Below are 18,474 nucleotides of genomic sequence, written 5' to 3' on the forward strand. Positions count from 1 at the left end.
GTATGGAAGATAACAGGATCTCGTACGTAAGAGAGAAAACAAGATAGTATGGAGAATCAAAAATTTGATTACTGTAGGACTGATACAATAGATGGAGCTGCCTCCCAACTGTGTGCTCCTGTGAAAGAAGCTTCAATGGTGTGCTAGAAACAGTAGAAGGCAGAGGCTGGATGCTAAGGAATGAGGGTTGCTGTAGCCAGTGAATGAAATGGGCTTCACGGGCTTGCTCTTATATAGCCATCAGTCGTAGTAGGTTAGGCTCAATTGGGTGACCGACCCAGTCTGCCCAAAACGGTCGACTGGGGGTCAATCCCAAAATAGGCCACCGACCATACGATAGAACCGGTGCGAAAACAGAGCAACTAACCTACGGCGTCCGTTCGGCCCAGAGCCATTCAGCCCAGAGCCATCTGGGATCATTTGAGGCTCCAAACGGGCCCCACAACCTAAGAGTGGGCTGCCTCGGGAAATGCTCCATCTACCCTCAGTGTGGTCAGTCAAGGGATGCCTTCCCGCACTTGCATGTAGCCTAGTTGGTGGTGTGCCAACTCTATCTAAAGCCGTCCAGCCATCATGCCACACATGGCCCCCCTCTGGTGTCCAAACTAGGACCTACCGGATAACCGAGCTACTCAAATGCCTTCTCCTCATATGGGGGGCTTACAAGTAGAGTTAGCTAGTAGTTACATGAGAGTGGAGCATTGATATCTAACATCCCCAACCAGTACCCACCGTTGGTGTTGCACGTGGTGATGGATCATCGGTAAGTCAATGCTATTTGAATTTGTGATTAATATTGGATACCATTATGACACGAAACCTTGAGACAAGATCTTATATTTACACGAAATCTTGAGACAGCAGGATGAGGAGGGTGGCAAGGGTGCACATATACCTTCACACTTTGAGCAAGACTATAGTCTCCCGGATGTGCCAGATGATGACGAGGGTATGGTGGACATGATGGATTCTATTTCAGGGGCACTACATCACATGTACATGTGATGTCAGAGTCTGAGGTCAATATGCGAGAGTTGCAATCAACACAGTTGTATGAGAGTGCTAGGATGTCTAAACTATGGGCTTGTCTCTCAATCTTGAATCTGCAAGCAATCTATGGGTGGTCGGATACAAGTGTCTCAGCCTTAATGAGGTTAGTTGAGAGCTCTCGCATTAATTTGACTCATTATTTGGATATTGTTTGTTTTGATAATCATCATTATTCAAAGCCTATGTATGTTTGAATTGTGACTCTCTTTTATCCTCTCTTTTCATCTCTTTTCTCCTCTCTTTTTCTCTCTTATCTCCTCTTTTTGTCTCTTTTCCTCTCTTTTCTCCTCTTTTTCCTTCTCTTTTTTTCTCTTTTATCCCCACTTTTTCTCTTTTCACTTTCTCTCTTCTTCTCTCTTATCTCCTCTCTTTTTCTGTCTTTTTTCTCCTCTCTTTTCTCCTTTTTCTCCTCTCTTTTTCTCTCTTTTTTCTCCTCTCTTTTCCTCTCTTTTATTCTCTCTTTCCTTCTATTTTTTCCCACGTCAAGCTTCAATGGCCTACCATTGAGCAAACAGATACAGAATTCTATCACTCTAATTCAAAGAATGTAGGAGTCTGTAAATGTTTGTCAGGCTATAGTATTCTGAGCTTGGTCAATGTCTTACACGTATTCTAAGCTGTAGGATTAGTGACATGACTTCTTTGTTGCTTTGAGAATCATCATTGTTCGAATCCTATGTATGTTTGAATTGTGATAGGTTACTCCAGAAGATGTTTCCTGCACCAAATACCACGCTCGCATCAAGAGATGAAGCGAAGAAGATGCTAACAATGGTGGGTATGGATTATGATACCATCCATGCTTGCCGTAATGACCGTATTCTCTTTCATCATGAGCATGGAGATTTGGCTAGTTGTCCGAAGTGTGGAGAACAATGATATAGAGATGACTTGTAGGGTGAGCACCGGTAAAGGTCTTGAGACACTTTCCCATCATTGCAAGAATACAACACATGTTCCGATGCAAATCCATAGCAGAGTTGATGACTTGGCATGCATCTCATCGGTCCACTGATAACACATTGAGGATTCCTGCAGATTGTGCCGCTTGGAAGCACATAGACAATCAATGGGCAGACTTTGCGAGGGAGCCATGCAACTTACATCTTGGGCTCGCAATGGACGCCGTGAATCCTTTTGGGTTACACATATGCCACCTTAGTTAGCTGAGTTTGGTTTGCGACCCACATATAGGGTTCTTCTATTTCTTTGTACAAGAGTTCTTTTGGCTTACACAACTAAGAAGAGGAAAATTGTTTTCAGCCTCCACCTTTGTGTGTATTCCCCCATTGTGTATGTGAGAAAGCTGCAAGTGAGACTCCTTCCTTCTCTCCCACTATCTTCACATGGTATCAGAGCCTGGTTTGTGGTAAGGAGACTCCTTCCTTCTCTCCCACTATCTTCACAAACCAAGTTCATAGTGTCCTGGTAAGAGGACCAATGTTGCTTTCCTTTTTCAAGTTTGGGAGCAAATCTCTACAGGTAGCACAGCCGAAAAGTGCAAGAGTGCATTGTCTCAAATTGAGATGCCCTTCGCGGTGTGGCGAGAGGGCAATATATGCTACGGGCAAGTGCAAAGCCATGGATGACTTTATTTTTTTGATTCGAGGCCATTTCAGGGCCCGTTTTGGAGGCGGAAGTTCTCGGCAAGCACTAAGAAAAAGGCCCTGTTTTTACTGTGCGACCACTGCTTTGTAGATCGATGAAAAGTTGCCGTAGAAATTGCATTGTATGCGTGTGCGCATAGAGATTGGGAGTTACAAAATCACCCTTATTTCCTGTTGATGCAAAATTGTCACTAGGAAGTGACTGTGTGGTCAAATACCACTTTTGTCAATTTTGCAGATTTGCCCGTGTGAGGCAGAAGCTGTGTTTTTTGCAGTGACAGAATATTCTGCAGTGTTCTGTAATGGCGTCTGATTCTCTTTCACAGATTGTCATTGAAAAGCTTGACAAGAACAACTTCTAAGCATGGAAGTTTAGAATGACGAATTCCCTTATGCGAAAAGGCTATTGGGAGTTCATTACAAGAATTTAATGAAGAAGAACCAGTTCTTCCTAATGTTCCCAATCAACAGGAAATGCATGCATTTAAAGGATGGCATGAGAGAGCCAGAAAAGCTATGTACTGGTTGTCTATCAGTATTTCAGATTCTATGATTGTGCATATTCAGGATGCAAGTACGCCAAAGGAGGCATGGGATACTTTGGCCAAAATGTACAGCACAAATATGCAAGCCAGGAAAATGTAGCTCAAGCAGGAGTTGCATAGTGTGCAGAGAGAAAATATGAGCATTAATGACTACCACATGAAGGTGAAGAAAATTGCCAATGCACTTGCTTCCATTGGGTCGCCAGTGGAAGATGATGATTTAGTTTCTGTGACCTTGAATGGTCTAGGAAAGGATTATGCACACTTCCGGACATCCATTGCTGTCCGTGAAAAATTTCCTGATTTTGAGGAGTTGTTTGCTCTTCTAATTTCTGAAGAGCAGAGAAATGGTGGTGCATCTTCTTCAGGAGGAACTTCAAAAGAAACTGTCTTCTACTCAAATGCTAGAAGAGGTAGAGACAGAGGTAGAGGAGGCCGATCTGGAGGCCATGGTAGAAATAAAAATATGCAGCAAACTCAAGAAAACCAGTCCTTTGGAGGAGGACGTGGTAACTCTAGAGGTAGGGGGAGCCAAAGAGGTCATGGTGGATGGCAGAGAGGCGAAAATATAAATCGCAATGTTGAATGCTACTATTGTGGTAAAATGGGTCATATAGCTAAAGACTACTACAAAAAGCAGAATGACATTATGAATGGAAAATTGCAGCAAGGCAATTATGCATCTTCTAGTAGACAGGGTGATGACAGAAATGAGCATCTGTTCATGGTGTAGCACATGACCAATTCTGTGACAAGTGCAGAAGAAAGCAATGATGTGTGCTATAAGCCACATGACAGGTCATGCAGAATGGATGCAAGATGCAAGGAAAATGGAAAGACTAGGATTTGACTGGTGATGATACTGCACATCCTATTGTGCAGATTGGTAAAATTCCTTTCTCTATGCATGATGGGAAAAAGAAATACCTGTCTGATGTATTTCATGTCCTGAATATCACCAAGAACCTGGTTTCTATTGGTCAAATGGTTGAGCAGGGCTTGCAGGTCAGATTTAATCCTCATGGATGTTGTGTTGAGGATATGAAAAATAATGGTCACTTGATAGCAAAAGGAAAGAAGAAGGGCAGGATGTTTACATTGGATGCGGACATGCCTGAATTGAGTGCAGCAATGTTTGCACACGGGACCGGTGTAGTTGTAGATATTGATATATGGCATAAAACATTGGTCATGTTAATGTACAGCGACTTAAATCAATGCAGGCCCAAAATATTGTTCCAGGATTGCCTAAATTCAAGGTTGCAGAAATGCATAAGGTATGTGAAGCCTGTCAATTTGGAAAATAGGCAAGGAAACCATTTCCTAGACATGTTCAAGAGAGTAAGAAGCCATTGGAATTAATCCACTCTGATGTGTGGACTACTAAAGCTGCATTTATTGGAGGTTGTCATTACTTTGTCACTTTTATTGATGACTACAGCAGAAAAGTTTGGGTGCATTTTACGAAAAAGAAAAGTGAAGTGTTTGGGAATTTCAAAGCTTTTAAAGCTATGGTTGAAAAAGAAACAGGCCTGCAAATAAAATGCCTAAGGTCAAATGGAGGGCGAGAGTACCTCTCAAATGAGTTTGCAAGGTTTCTACAGGAGCATGGCATAAAGTAGCAATATTCATGCAGTCATATTCCACGGCAAAATGGACTTGCAGAAAGGAAAAATAGGCATATTGGAGAGGTATCTGTGGCCATGCTAAATGAAAAAGACCTACCCGATTATTATTGGGCTAAAGCAGTTGCTACAGTAGCTTACATAATGAACAAGACTCCCACTGTAGCAATACATGGCATGACACCATAGGAGATGTATACTGGTAGGAAACCAGATATTTCTCATTTGAAAATTTTTGGTTGCATTGCCTATGTTCATGTGCCAGATGAGTTGAGGTCCAAGTTGGTCCAAAAGCTGAGAAGTGCATCTTTATTGGTTATTCTCTATAGCACAAAGGGTATAGATGCTATAACCCTTCTACTCGTAAGTTTACAGTGATCAGAGATGTTGTTTTTGATGAGATGAGCAGCTGGTATAAACAAGTAAATGTGATTGATGATGTAGATGCACAAAATGGTAATGCTGCACAGAATTCACAGCAGTAATCCCAAAATATTAGTGGACCTGTAGTGTCCTCTAGCAGTGGTTCACATACTTCGCCATGGACAGGCAAATTGAGATCAGGAGAATCTCCTCAAAGCAATGCAGATAGTGGTATGCAAGTATCACAAAAAGGAAAAGAGAAGGTAGATCAGCCCATGTTTGATGTGAATGTAGGTCACTCTTATGTGGATGGTGAATCCAGTGGCTCAGAACAGAGCATTGATGATGAGTTGGGTATTCCTTCTATTGTTACACCTGGAGTAAGGAAGACCAGGGATGTTTTGAGAGCACCTAGAAGTGAGCCTATTTTGCGCAGGTCTACCAGAGCTAGGTATTCTGTGGATAGGTTGAAATATGATGGATTTACAGCCATTCACTATGCCTATATGGTCAAAGTGATACAGGAACTAGAACCCACTTCTTTTGAGCAAGCCATGGGAAAAGAAAAATGGGAGAAAGCCATGGATGAAGAAATGGATGCCTTGGAAGCAAATGCTACATGGGAATTGGTGCCTTTGCGTAAAGACAAGAATGCCTTCTTGCATGGTGATTTGTAAGAAGAGGTCTTTATGGAGTAGCCAACAGGTTATGTTCATGCTGTTCATCTTGAGTTTGTTTGCAGGTTGAAGAAAGCATTGTATGGCTTGAAGCAAGCACCTAGAGCATGGTCTAACAAGATAGGACAATATCTTGTCACTATTGGCTTTCAGATTTCCAAGGCAGATTTCTCACTTTATGTGAGAAAAAGAGAGAAAGGTATTATGCTGCTTGTCATTTATGTTGATGATTTGATCATCACAGGTGATAGTGATGAAGATATCCTTCATGTGAAAATGCTATTGAAGCAGAAGTTTGAGATGAAGGATTTGGGAGAGCTGCATTATTTCTTGGGCATTGAGGTGATTAGATCACCAAGTGGGATACAGCTCTCGCAGAGGCAGTATGGATTGGACATGCTATCCAAATATGGGATGATAGGCTGTAAGCCTATTTCAGCTCCTTTGGAGAAGAATGTGAAGCTGAGCATAGATGCAGGTGAGCTTCTAGAAGACCCTACTATGTACAGACGCATAGTAGGAAGTTTGATTTATATGACTATTATCAAGCCAGATTTGAGCTATGCTGTTGGATTGGTAAGTCAGTTTATGCAGGCTCCAAGGAAACGCATTTGGATGCGGCTAGATGCATACTCAGGTATGTGAAGTCCACATTGCAGTATGGACTATTTAATGAGGTTGGGGTTTAGATACAGTTGATGATACACTGATGCTGATTGGGCTGGTAGTATTTCTTATAGACAATTTACTAGTGGATATATGTTCTCTTTTGGGAGTGTTGCAGTCACTTGGAGCAGCAAGAAATAGCCTACAGTTGCCTTGTCGAGCACAAAGGCTTAGTACAGGGGTGCAGCAATGGCTACATGTGAGGTAGCTTGGTTGCATAAGCTACTTTATGATATGCATCAATCTACAGATGGACCAGTTGTCATTTATTGTGACAACATGAGTAGTATACACTTGGCAAATAACCTATGCCGAAAGCTTGGCATAACAAGGATGATGAGAGGATGATGATTGCATTGTTGGTGAGGTTCCCCAAGGAAAAGGTATTGAAAGAAAGATGAGTGAAGAGCAACTGGAGAAATTCAATAAGTTTTGTATCCTCAATAGCAAGGAGATGCAGAGCTGGATTGAGAAATATGAAGCGGCCAAAGCAGAAAGAATAAATGCAAGGACAAGATTCATAGTAATGTATAGGCGATCACAACCATATCCATGGATCTTGCCCTTCTCCCCACTCACATGTCACTTGATTGGCTACAACTGGCTCTACATAAAGCCGAACATGATGGAGAGACAATAAAAGAGCACGAGCGAGAGTTATCATTTGGATGTATGATGCATGTAAGTTTCTTACCTCTTGACGTAATTAAGTAATTATTTGTGGCAATATATGCTATAAAATAGATGCATCTTCATTGTTTTAATGATGCTCTTTTGTAGTATAAAAAGTATAGTGCATTATGGTCATATGGATGATATTTTCACATGGAACACATCGATTCAAAGAGAGTGACATATGATTGTGGAGTCATGGCTAACTTCACACAAAATAGCCAAGCAAGTGCTTCAAATACCATTCTTCTCTCCTCACAGTTGGATTATTGTGGGACCATATGCGAAATCTATGAAATTGATTTCAGACGATTTAGTATTTTTATTTTTGATGTAAAATGGTTTAGAACTATTTACAACGGTCCCCATTATGCGACAGTGAGAAAAGACAGTAGCAATTTCTTTGCAATAGACCCCACCAAACTTTGGACCGATGAAAGTGATACTTTTGTTCTTCCCGAGCATTGTGAGCAGGTGCATACTAATGATTTGATTAATCGAAGATTTCATTTTTAAAGATCCATTGATACATGTACTTAAGCATAATTTCATACATATAATTGATGGCATTTGGCACCCATCTTCAATATAGGTGGTTTTACATCCGAATCGTTTTGATCCAAGATGGTGGTACGTGATCCAAGTTGCACCACGAAGTAAGCAAATTTTTGAAGATAGAGATATGGATATGGAGATGCCACTACCAATGCCGGATCCTATTGATCCAGATGGATCTAGCCAAAGAAGATGAAGATCACAATATGAGCCAAGAGGAAGATGCGCATAATGACATCGTATGGGAGGAAGATGGAGATCACAATATTGAGGAAGAAGATGATGATCATCAAGAATCACCATACTTTATTGAAGAAGATGATCAAGTACTCTTAGGTGAACATACGATGTTGGAGTACGATGATGATATAGGAGATCAACTCGGTATAGAGTTAGAGATAGACTTGTTTGGCATGTTAGACTTGGCTCAGGATGAAGCTATTGATGTAAATGCTCTTCATTGATTTTTTTCATCTCAAACTTGGACATGAATTTATGAGCTTTAAAGGCTTGATGTACATGCTCTTGTACTTTTATTCTCTCAAAGGATCAAACATGTATGAAAAGGAAAAAAAATTTATCATTGCGAAAAACTATCTTTTAAGGTCAGTATGAGAAAAAACACTCTCTATAAAACATCGCTATAGGAAACTGTCTCAGTGTCGCTATATAGTGACCATTCAGAAGTCTAATAAGTGTCACTATATAGCGACCATTTACAAGTCTAATAAGTGTCGCTATATAGCAACGCTCTTTAAATGTCGCTATATAGCGACGTTTGCCTAAAGTCGCTATATAGCGACACTTAATGAATCCTGCTTTGATTATCGATGATTAGCACCCCGCACGTGCTAATCGTTGGTCCTTAAGCGTCGAAATAGGACTCGGGTGTAGTAATGTTGTATTGAGACTGCTTCTTTTTAGTATATCCCAAACAATCACCGTGTTGGTTTTTATTAAATTGTTTTTGTAAAAACACTTATTTCATTGATTTTGGACTTGTCAATGTACAAAATCATTTTAATAGATACTTTTGGACTAGTTTATGGATAAAATTTAAGGAAAAACTCACTCTTCAAAACACAGATAAAAACATAAAAACAAGGAATTTTTAAGAGTGTTTTGAAGGAAATAAAATCAAAATTATAAAAATGTAACAAAGATAAGCTACACTAAAAGATAAGAAATAGTAGCAAATAAAACTAAAATTATGAAGATTCCAACCATAATAAATTCCTCCTCGACCAAAAATATCAACCAGACCCACAGGAAGATCATGATGAAGTCATTGGTAGTGTGGAAGCCGGTGGAGCCCTCCTTGCCACCCCATCGGCTAAAACCTTCACGAAGAGAATCAAAGAAGCTACAAGGTCCATTTGGTCAAGGATGGAGAAAATATTTAATTTTTTAGATATGCCTATAAAGTCTTTGCTCACTACTCGAGGTGAAGAGAGGAGCAAGGGTTTGGGTAGGAAAACACAAAGGTTTTATAATTATAGTGAAGAATCAAAGACCTCAAGCTCTGTGGCTTCAAGAATTGAATTGCGGCCCGAATGAGAATTCCTACATGCATCGCGAATAAGCTATTTCTACTCATATTAGAATACTCTTGGATAGATAGCCAATTGGATGTTATTGTTAATATTACATGGAAAGTTGATATAGATATAGAGACCTAGTAGGCTATTTCTACGGTTGACCTAGCAGGCACCATGTTGCTTTATGTAGATCTCATGTAAATACTTTAAGCTATATGCCTATGTTTATGTATGCCTGTGTGAATTCCTATGTTTATGCTTCTATGTTTCTATATGATTAACGTAACTTCTTACATAGACTAGTGTACGGTCCCGATTCATTTTTGTACTTAAATTTCTATTGAAAAAATCTACTTAATGAAAATATCCTTCCAAAACCAAAAGATGACACTACCCTTTTGAAATAAAGAGCTTATTTACTTACACTATCATATTGTACTAATAATGCAAAAATTAAGAAATGTAATTCTTACATTACTCTATATTGTAGAAATCCTAGTATAATTTTTCATTTTAAAGAATCTTCATTTAAAAGTTTAACTTTTTAATAACTTTAATCAATAAAAAATCATTTAAATCCATGGATAAACTATATGTGTGTGTGCGCGCATGTGTGTATGTATGTACGTACGTATGTACGCACATACATACGTATATATATATATATATAAGGTCCATGCATTAGATTAATTTACCATGATAGTCCTCTAAAATCTCCAAGACTTAATAACAGTGTTAATAAACACCTTTCAGAGTTTCGAAACTCTAAAATCTCCAAGAGTTAATAACGGTGCCAATAAACACCATTTAGAGTTTCAAAAAGCAAAAATGGTATAATCTCAAAGAACTTTATAATGGTGCCAAGAAACACCTTGCAATAGTTACAAAGATTTTTTAAGCAAACACCTTCAAATGATATATCTTGATGGAGGGGGAAAGAGAGGAAATTTTTTGTTTAAAATTAAAATTAAAAATTTTATTTTATTTTATTTTCTTTTGTTCTATTTTATTTTTGTCACTGCCTCCGCATTACCATCTCTTGGACAAGGGAGGGAGGAAGGAGAGGAGAAGGGAAGAGAGAGGGAGAGAAGGGAGGAGAATGGGAAGAGAGAGTGAGAGAAGGGAGGAGAAAGGGAAGGAAGAGGGAGAGGGGGACCGGAGTGCAACGTGAGGGAGAGGGAGAGGGAAAAAGGGAGGGGACCACAATGGGAGTGAGAGTAGAAGGAAGGACTAGATTTGAAGGAAGAGGGAGAGAGGAAGGAAAGAGTAGAGGAGGGAGTAATGATTTTTTAAAAATAAATTTAATTAGATAGGTGGGTGACGAAGAGGAACGGAAGAGAATGGAGAGGGAAGAAGAGGAAAGAACAGGGGGAAGGAATAAAGGTAAGGAAAGAGCGAGGGAGAGAGAGAGAGAGAGAGAGAGAGAGAGAGAGAGAGAGAGTCACGTTGTCATGGTAGCATAGTGGCGGGAATTTTTTTAAAAATTTTTTTGGGTGTGTCGCTCGCCGCCGCTACACTACCGTAGCAGTGCAACTCTCTCTCTCGATGTGTGTCTCACCACCACACACTATATACGAAAGGGAGGGAGAGAGGAGACGAGAAGGAGGAGAGAGAGAAAGGGAGGGAGGGAGGGAGAGACAACGGGAGAGAAGGGAGGAGAAAGGAGAGGGAGTGGGAGAGGGAGAGGGAGAGGGAGAGGGGAAGGGGAAGGGGAGATGGAGCACAACGCAATGCAATGTAAGGGAGAGGGATAGGGAGAGAGGAAGGAAGGGGAACACGAAGAGAGGGAGGGTGTGATTGAAAAGGGAGAGGGAGAGGTGAGAGTCAATATACTTCCCTCAAGGAATTCAAACTTCCCACTCTAAAATTCAAACTTCCCTCCCCCATTCCCCCCTTTTCCCCATTCCATTCCCCCCTTCCCCCATTCCTCATCCCCCCCTTCCCCTTCCCCTCCCCCCCTTCCCTTCCCCCCCTTCCCCTCCCCTCCCCCCTTCCCTTCCCCTTCCCCTCCCCCCTTCCCCTCCCCCACTTCCCCCCTTCGCCCTTTCCCCCCATTCCTCCCCCTCTCCCCTTTTCCCTTTTCCCCCCCTTTCCCCTCCCCTCCCCCCCCTTTCCCCCTCCCTTTCCCCCCTTCCCCCCTTCCCCTCCCCCCTCTCTCCCCTTTTCCCCTCCTCGGCCTTTTCCTCCCCCTCCCCCTTTCCTCCTCCTCCTTCCTCCCCCCCCCCTTTCCTCTCCTCCATTCCATTAATTTCCTTTCTGCCCTACCCTCCCCAAGATAAATTTTTATGGGCAAATATTTTTCCAAAGACAAATTTAGGAGCTTCTCCAAACTAGTGTGGCTAATCTTTCAATCTTTAAATTTGATAAATTCGCCCAAAAATTAATATAACTTTATCGTATGAGCTCCAAATTTAGCCCTCCAAGTACTCAAATCAATCAGCATAAGCCATCTAAAGTCATCTATAGTGTTAGAATTTTCAAATTTCAACTTATTAAAAACCTGTGAATGAAGTTTAATTATGCTTAAACCGAATTCATAGGCTAATATTTGTAGCATGGCTAATACTTATAACTCTACCCCATGCCCTAAATCCTAAACCCTGATCCCTATAGCCTAAACCCAAATTCCTATACCGTAAACACTATTTCCTATAAATTGAACCCTAAAACCTATACCTTAAATCCTAAACCCCATTCCCCCCTTTCCTCCATTCCCCCCTTTCCCCCTTCCTTCCCTTCCCCTCCCCCCATTCCCCTTTCTCCCATTCCCCTCCCCCCCATTCCCCATTCCCTTATTCCCCTCTTTCCTCCATTCCCCCCTTTCCCCCATTCCCCCTTCTGCTCCCCCCATTCCCCCATTCCCCTCCCCCCTTCCCCCTTTCCACCCTTTCCCCTCCCCCCCCTTCCCATGCCACCTTTCTCCTTTTCCCCCCTCCCCCCCCTCTTTCCCCTTCTAGTTTAGCTAATATTTCAAACTTGAAATTTCATAAATTAGCCCCAAGATTAACATAACTTCCATGTATGAGACCCAAATTTAGCCCTCCAAGTACTCAAATCGATCGGCTTAATCCATCTAGAGTCATCTAAATGGTTAGAATTTTCAAATTCTAGCTTATAGAAAACATGTGTAAAGTATCATGCCTGTTAATTATGAGCACATTCGAATGACACACCTTAGATTCTCATAACACTTGGTGAAAAACAGCATTTGTGGGGCGAGTTTGACCATCCAAAGCATATACGATGGGTACGATAATTTACATGTGCCTCAACATAGGTTGGATTCACATGTGTAAAGTATCATGTCCATCAAGTATGAGTGCATTCTTATTAGACATCTCGGATAGTTTCTTTTGGCAGTTGTGCATATTACTTAGTGAAAAACAGGGTTTGTGGCAACATTGACCATCCAAAGCATATCCGATGGGCATGATAATTTTTACACGCATCAAAATATGTAGGATTGATGCCTACACACAGTATCATGTGTTGAGAGGAAGAGAAAGAGGAGAGAGATGGACACAAGAGTTGTGTTGCGAGGACGAGAAAGAGGAGAGAGACCGACACAAGAGTTGCTCCCAAGAAAGGGATTCTATTCATACATAATAGGCATATATATAGTTGAGGAATAGGCTGAGTTAGGGCAAGCTATTATAGCTCTAACACCCCCACTCAAACTAGGCCCTCTAGCTACAGATGAAAAAACCCTTAGGGAGTACAAGGGAAAAAACCTGAGCCACTATATATATCTATGTGAAAATATATATACAAAGGATGACCATATGCCATTTTTAATGATATAGTGTAATGCTAAATGATACAGTGCAAATTGCATGTGGATAGTACAAGGGCATAAGACAAGCACTTGTCCATAGTATAGTGCAAAGTATAGGCACTATGTTTGGTGCATGATACACTGAAAAGTATGTGTGAAAAATAGAAAAATCTTCTTGGAAATCTCAACTTGTTTGACATACTGATGATGCATAATCAGGGCTTGAGATCTTCAAGTTTGATGTTTGAGCTCTTCATCTGAATGGTAGAGCTTGTTGTCTCCAAGTTCAATCTGGTCAAACCTCATCAAACCTTTATAATCATTCCTTCATGTTTTGCATAATTTATCCACATAAAATAATCTATTTCATGCAGTGTATATGAATACAACAAATATTCAAGTGTCTGTTTCTATTGTACCAAGGATGAATGTATGAGCAAATTGCTTTAGTCACTCAAAAGATGAGTATGGAGGGGCGATTTGCGATGTCCACAAAGCCAAGGCTGAAATGTCTCTTGGGTAGTGTAAGAAGTCATAGCAACACAATAAAAAGGCCCATAAAGTTCCTGCAAATGAAGAACCAATAATCCAAAAAAACAACAAGCATTCGGGCATCCTGAAGTATCGTATTTGATATGTCCATAAAGCCAAGGCTGAAATGTCGCTTGCGTAGTGTAAGAAAGTCATAGCAACACAACAAAAAGGCCCATAATGATCCTGCAAATCAAGAACCAATAATCTAGAAACACAACAAGCATCCGGACATCAGAAAGTACCAAACAATTAAGCATCCCAGAAGTACCGAACAACTGGGTAGCCGAAAGTACCGAACAACCAAAAATACGATCTCATAATGATCCTACAAATCAAGAACCAATATTCTAGAAACACAACAAGCATCTGGACATCCAAAAGTACCAAACAATTGGGCCGCCAAAAGTACCGAACAACCAGAAATACGAACAATTGGGCATCCCAAAAGTACCAAACAATTGGGCAACCAGAAGTATCAAACAACCAAAAATACAACGAGAATAAGCCATGCACGTATGACAAGAGGCAAGCTTGTGTGGATAAGACACGGCTTACATAATCATAGTGGGAATGAAATAACAACCTCTTTGCATCTGAAAGTACTGAACAACTGGGAAGAAAAGCATTTGAGATTACAAAGAACGACTAGAAGAAACCAAGAAAATGGGCATTCGGGAACGGTGATCCCGTCCAAACAAGTACTCAATAGTAATGCATATGTGCCACGTCCAAACGAGTACTTAATAAATAATCCATATGTGCTGTGTCCAAATGAGTACTCAAGAAGTAATCCATATGTGTTCATCTGAAAGACGTTGAGCCTTGCCACGTGCAAATGAGTATGCAATATGACCATGTCAAAATGAGTACTCAATAAGTAATCCACATGTGTCCATCGTGAAAGCCAGATAAATATGTGTCACATCCAAACGAGGACTTAGTAATAATCCATGTACCACATCCAGATGAGTAAATATGTATCACATCCAAACGAGGAGTTAGTAATAATCCATGTACCATGTCCAGACGAGTACTCAAGTAGTTAGCCATATGCCACGTCCAAATAAGTACTCAAACAATTAGCCATATGTGTTCATAAATATTGTCACGTGAAAGACATTGAACCTTGCCACATTTAAATGAGTATGCAATAAGTAATCCATAGATGCCACGGCAAAACCAGTACTCATTGAGTTGGCCATAGGTGTTCATCATGAAAGTGTTGAGATATTGAGCTCCACTCGAGATATTCCAGGGTGACCGTTGTGTACTTATGTCACCGACTTGTTAGCTGGAGATGCGGTTGGTACACCGCACACGAATAATAGCTGGATGACAGCTATCCTTATCTACACTAGTTCGTGGCTCAGTTAGTATGCCACCTTAGTTAGTTGAGTTTGGTTTGAGACCCACATATAGGGTTCTTCTATTTCTTTGTACTAGAGTTCTTTTGGCTTACACAACTAAGAAGAGGAAAACTGTTTTCAGCCTCCACCTTCGTGTGTATTCCCCCATTGTGATTGTGAGAAAGCCTCAAGTGAGACTCCTTCCCTCTCTCCCACAATCTTCACATGGTATCAGAGCCTTGTTCGTGGTAAGGAGCTCAAGGAAGCAAGCCAAGTTTGTGGTGTTCTGGTAAGAGGACCAGTGTTGCTTTCCTATTTCGAGTTTGGGAGCAAATCTCTGCAGGTAGCACAGCCAGAAGTGCAGGAGTGCACTGTTTCAGATTGAGACGCCCTTCGCGGTGTGGCGAGAGCGCAGTATATGCTGCGGGAATGGGCGAAGCCCTCAGTGACTTTATTTTTCTGATTTTAGGGCGTTTCGGGGCCCGTTTTGGAGGCGGAAGTTCTTCGCAGGCACTCAGGAAAAGGCCCTGTTTTTTGCTGTGCGACCACTGCGCGGCTAGTCGGTGGAAAGGTGCCGCAGAAATTGCATATCGTGTGCCTGTGTGCAGAGATATTGGGAGTTGCAAATTCATGCCTGTTGCCTGTTGATGCAAAATCGTCACTAGGAAGTGACTGTGTGGTGAAATACCACTTTCGTCAGTTTTGCAGATCTGCCCGTGTGAGGCAAAAGTTGTGTTTTTTACAGTGACAGAATATTTTGCAGTGTTCTGTAATGGCATCTGATTCTCTTTCACAGATTGTCACTGAAAAGCTTGACAAGAACAACTTCCACACATGGAAGTTTAGAATGACGAATTTCTTGATGGGAAAAGGCTATTGGGAATTCATTACAGGAAATGAAGAAGAACCTGTTCTTCCTAATGTTCCCAGTCAACACGAAATGCAGGCATTTAAAGGATGGCATGAGAGAGCCAGGAAAGTTATGTACTGGCTGTCTATCAGTATTTCGGACTCCATGATTGTGCATATTCAGGATGCAAATACGCCAAAGGAGGCATGGGATACTTTGGCAAAGATGTACAGCACAAATATGCAAGCCAGGAAAATGCAACTCAAACAGGAGTTACACAATGTGCAGAGAGAAAATTTGAGCATAAATGACTACCACATGAAAGTGAAGAAAATTGCAGATGCACTTGCTTCCATTGGGTCGCCAGTGGATGATGACGATTTGGTTTCTGTGACCTTGAATGGTCTAGGAAAGGATTATGCATAGTTCCGGACATACATTGCCGTCCGTGAAAACTTTCCTGATTTTGAGGAGTTGATTGCTCTTCTAATTTCTGAAGAGCAGAGAAATGGGGGTGCATCTTCTTCAGCAGGAACTTCAAAAGAAACTGTCTTCTACTCAAATGCTGGCAGAGGTAGAGGCAGAGGTGGAGGAGGCCGATCCGTGGTAGAAATCAGAATATGCAGCAAACGCAAGAAAACCAGTCCTATGCAGGAGGACGTGGTAACTCTAGAGGCAGGGGGAGCCAAAGAGGCCGTGGTGGATGGCACAGAAGCCAAAATGCAAACAGCAATGTTGAATGCTACTATTGTGGCAAAATGGGTCATATGGCTAAGGACTGCTATAAAAAGCAGAATGACATTATGAGTGGAAAATTGCAGCAAGGCAATTATGCATCTTCTAGCAGGCAAGGTGATGACAGAAATGAGCATCTATTTATGGTGTAGCATATGACCAATTCTGTGTGACAAGTGCAAAAGAACAAAATGATGTGTGGTATGTTGACTCAGGTGCGTCAAACCACATGACAGGTCATGCAGAATGGATGCAAGATGCAAGGAAGATGGAAAAGCCAGGATTTGTGGAGACTGGTGATGATACTGCACATCCTATTGTGTAGATTGGCAAAATTCCTTTGTCTATGCAGGATGGGAAAAAGAAATACTTGTCTGATGTATTTCATGTCCCGAACATCACCAAGAACCTGGTTTCTGTTGGTCAGATGGTTGAGCAGGGCTTGCAGGTCAGATTTAATCCTCATGGATGCTTTGTTGAGGATATGAAAAATAACGGTCGCTTGATAGAAAAAGGAAAGAAGAAGGGCAGGATGTTTTCGTTGGATGCAAACATGCCTGAATTGAGTGCAGCAATGTTTGCACATGGGACCGGTGTAGTTGCAGATATTGATATCTGGCACAAACGCATTGGTCATGTTAATATACAGCGACTTAAATCAATGCAAGCCCAAAATATTGTTGCAGGATTGCCAAAATTCAAGGTTGCAGAAATGCACAAGATTTGTGAAGCCTGTCAATTTGGGAAACAGGCAAGGAAACCTTTTCCTAGGCATGTTCAAGAGAGTAAAAAACCATTGGAATTAATCCACTCTGATGTGTGGACTACAAAAGCTGCATCTATTGGAAGCTGTCACTATTTTGTCACATTTATTGATGACTTCAGCAGAAAATTGTGGGTGTATTTTATGAAAAAGAAAAGTGAAGTGTTTGGGCACTTCAAAGCTTTCAAAGCTATGGTTGAAAAAGAAACAGGCCTGCAAATAAAATGCCTAAGGTCAGATGGAGGGGGAGAGTACCTCTCAAATGAGTTTGCAAGGTTCTTGCAGGAGCATGGTATAAAGCAGCAATATTCATGCAGTCATACCCCACAGCAAAATGGAATTGCAGAAAGAAAAAAACAGGCATATTGGAGAGGTGTCTCGGGCTATGCTAAATGAAAAAGATCTACCAGATTATTATTGGGCTGAAGCAGTTGCTACAACAATCTATATAATGAATAGGACTCCCAGTGCAGCAATACATGGCATGACGCCAGAGGAGATGTATACTGGTAGGAAACCAGATATTTCTCATTTGAAAATTTTTGGTTGCATTGCTTATGTCCATGTGCCAGATGAGTTGAGGTCCAAGTTGGATCCAAAAGCTGAGAAGTGCATCTTTATTGGTTATTCTCTGCAGCAGAAAGGGTATAGATGCTATAACCCTTCTACACGTAAGTTCACAGTGAGCAGAGATGTTGTTTTTTATGAGATGAGCAGCTGGTATAAACCAGTAAATGTGATGATTGATGTAGATGCACAAAATGGTAATGCTGCACAGAATGCACAGCAGCAATCACAAAATATCAGTGGACCTGGAGTGTCCTCTACCAGTGGTTCACATACTTTGCCATGGACAGGCAGATTGAGATCAGGAGAATCCCCTCAAAGCAATGCAGATAGTGGTATGCAGGTATCACGAAAAGGAAAAGAGAAGGTAGATCAGCCCATGTTTGATGTGAATGCAGGTCACTCTTATGTGGATGGTGAATCCAGTGGCTCAGAACAGAGCATTGATGATGAGTTGGGTATTCCTTCTGTTGTTACACCTGGAGTAAGGAAGACCAGGGATGTTTTGAGAGCACCTGGAAGTGAGCCTATTTTGCGCAGGTCTACCAAGGTTAGGTATCCTGTGGATAGGCTGAAATATGATGGATTTACAGCCATTCACTATGC

The sequence above is a fragment of the Dipteris shenzhenensis genome, chromosome 15 (genome assembly GCF_047967505.1).
Source record: "Dipteris shenzhenensis isolate YYH24624 ecotype China chromosome 15, Dip_SZ_1.0, whole genome shotgun sequence".
Lineage (NCBI taxonomy): Eukaryota > Viridiplantae > Streptophyta > Polypodiopsida > Gleicheniales > Dipteridaceae > Dipteris > Dipteris shenzhenensis.